The sequence below is a fragment of the Kryptolebias marmoratus genome, linkage group LG6 (genome assembly GCF_001649575.2).
Source record: "Kryptolebias marmoratus isolate JLee-2015 linkage group LG6, ASM164957v2, whole genome shotgun sequence".
NCBI lineage: Eukaryota > Metazoa > Chordata > Actinopteri > Cyprinodontiformes > Rivulidae > Kryptolebias > Kryptolebias marmoratus.
In genome coordinates this window covers 11,181,702-11,185,018 of record NC_051435.1, presented here as the reverse complement: position 1 = coordinate 11,185,018, position 3,317 = coordinate 11,181,702, and positions in this window count along the sequence as shown.

The following is a 3,317-nucleotide window of genomic DNA, read 5'->3' as shown; positions in this document are numbered from 1 at the left end:
TCTCACATTTTTTTTTGGCTCATTTCTTCCCATCCATCTCAATTCCTGCGGTTGCGTAAAGAATCGATCCTACAGGCCCTTCACTTGGCACCGGGTTCTCAATCACCGCTGACTCATCACACTAAGACGTACAGAAAGTGGTAAGAAGTTCAAGAAAAGTGCAATAACTTTTCAAACATCATGTGTCCAGTGCACATATATGGACATTTCCAAAGCTATGCAAACAAACTACAACTTAGATGTATTTCCATCTGGCTTATAGAAATTGTAAAAATAATTGTATTTCATATAGAACAGTTTTTCCTTTTTTTTCATGGTGTTAGAAATTCAGTGCACCCCTTTACTGCTACACACCTTCAACCCTCACTAATAGCCCAAACTTTCTCCCTGCCTGGTTTCCACATGTTCAGTTCAGCTTGAACCAATATAATGAAGTGTTTGATTGAATAGGAGCAACAAGAACCATCTACAGCTGAAGAAATTGATTTCTATAGTGATCAAAATACTTTGTTATTGATTTACCTTAATAGAACAATTTTTTTTAGAAATTGAAAAGCTTAAATCAGAGAAGTAGAAAAAGGTGCCTTTTAAATGGAGTTGGTGGGATAACAGTTTCTGTCTTGATAGATGATAATTCTTAAATTCTGTTCCTCCTGTTATGAAACTTTTAATGACTAACCTTCATCATGCCTCAAACTGCAGGTTTACTTGTGGTTCTTGGAATTTCTAAAAGCAGATTAAGAGCAGAGCTTTTAGTTTTCAGCTTTCTCTTTTCAGACAAGTTCTGGTTTAGAAAGTGGATGCACTCACTCTGAGTTCAAGGTTGGGCATAAAATGTTTTTTTGTTAAAGCGTATTGTCAGCTCAAGCAAGCCATGATGTAGGAGCGCTAATTTACTGAATGCATTGAGTTAGATTCTAATTGGCCTGTACATAAGTAGAAATTAATTAAAATCTGATGGCATTGGATTGAAATATAATTGGATTCATTACAATCCACTTCAACTTAACTGATTTAGATTTCATTTAAAATAAATGTTTATTGTACTTTATGCTGTTGCTAAATTTGACACTTCTTTATAATCCAAAGCTTGCAAGACGCTTTCTGTTGGTGGGTGTTATTTACACAGAAATCGTTCTTATTTTAACTCATGAGTAATCCGAAAGGCCTCCTTCTGTGTGCTAAGTGATGTTTCTTATATTGGCAGAGAACTACACTTTTTAATTCAGTTGCACTCATGTATGAATGTGAAGTGGCTTCTGCTGCGACGATGACTCTATACAACTGATTCTGTGCACTAAGATGTTTGCTTGAAGAAACCTGGTTCGGATCAAATAAAAATATTTGGGGGGGGGATAGTTCTTGAGAAAATGACAAGTGAAAAACTGTGTAAACAAACAACCATTTATGTTTCTTTCTGAAAAGCTGCCCTGCTGCTCTGTGCAGCCTGATTCCTGTTGCCATTCTTTATGTTGCCATTTTGACAACATAACTCGTGTACATCAGACACAGACAAAGCACAGTCTGTCAAAGATATCAGTTCCTCTGGCCTACCGATTTCACACCAAACAGTATTGCCAGTCCTGCTCTGAAACTACGTTATGCAATAATCAGAATTAGTAGCATTCGAATGCAAACACATGCAGACACACAAAGACAAAAATAACACAGTGGTTGTACTCACAGTCCAGAAAAAGCAAGTCTGTCCTCCAAACTGCCCTGCCGCTTCTTCAATCCAGATGTGTTTAAAGTTTCCCTTTTGATCGATTACCGACTCAGCCGGAGAGGGACAGGAGCGCTGCTTCTACTCTCTCTGTTCTTCCATCTCCTGATTGAATTTCCATTGTGGTGCAATTGTATCGCCAGGACTACAGGAGGGAGTGGACACAGGTCACCACACTCCAGAGGGCTCTACTTTCTTTGTAGCCTTCGGGGGCCTCTATCAGCAGCACTATGAGGGCAGAAAATTGGCAGGCTGTGCACAAAGGCTCTCTAGAGCTCCGTAAAGAGAGACACACTTAGTGGTTCTGCTGCTATGAATATCAGGGGTCCTTCACGCACACACACACAAGCACCCTGACAATCACACTGTTCTATACACATCATCATTTTCTGGAAACATAAAGCATAAAATAATGCAGTATAGATTTATCTGATGTGAGCAGGCATGCATTAGCATTTTTTAAATGTCCTAATAATGGTTGTGGCTGAAGGAAGGGAAGTAAAATGGTCTGAAAAATTATTCATGATAGATCTGTGTCCACTGTGGCCCAGTGAATGAGTGACACAGGATATCCACTGTTAACCTGAGAAGAATGCATAATTCAGACTAGGCCAGAGCAGAATGTCACATGTAGCCTACTTCTTTGTCTGATGCAGCCATCAGATTACACCGAGGCTTTCAACTCACAGCTGATCACTTTCCTTCAAAGAAAACCTGGACTTCACTCGAGATTTTCTGTCCTACTGACAAAAAGGGACAGTAGTGAAACAAAATTTTCAATCATTAAATTTTCATAAGAACCTACATTTAAAAACACACCAAGTTATCTGCACTATCTTCAAGAATAATAGAAACTCACAGTGAAATAAAAACGCTTCTTAAAGCACAAGACTTCAACTCTGCAAAGTGAAGTAAAATGTAAATATAAAATGATTTGCTTTGAACTTGCTCAAAATACAACAAAATGCACACAAACAACTCAAAGCAGCTGTAGTAAAGGCAAAACACAGAGGAGGCAACCCATTAATGAGGGAGTGGACTGGTTAATTAAAGACTGCATGAACATTTTAAAGTCCAGGTAGGATCATCTTAATAAAACTTACATTTGATTTATGTTTTTTTGACTTGGTCCTGGTTTGTTCAATGCCTTGAAAAAGATATTGCATATTAACAAATTTTACTTATTTGATTATTAAACTCTTAAGGCAATAAAGTTATTGTAATTTAAGAGATATAAAAGTCAAATGTACCCATCAGTCTATGATTTAACATCATTCCATTGGAAAATTTTAACCCACAAACTCTACAAATCAAGTTTTATGGAAGAGTGGACAAAAACTGTTTTAAAATAATCAAAAAAAAAAAAAAGACAGCGCTAATTTAGCAACAAATCTTTAACTGTGTTTGGAGACGTTTGTTCTTTTTTTGCAAAAGTTACCAGGGGGAACCAAATATTTCAGCTGTCTGAAATAATCGGTTCCCCCTCTAAAACATGGGACAAAAATAATTTACCAAAAAGTCCTTAACTGTGNTTTATTCCTCTCATCATGGACAACAAGTCCTGTGAATTTGGAGACATTTGTTCTTTTTTTGC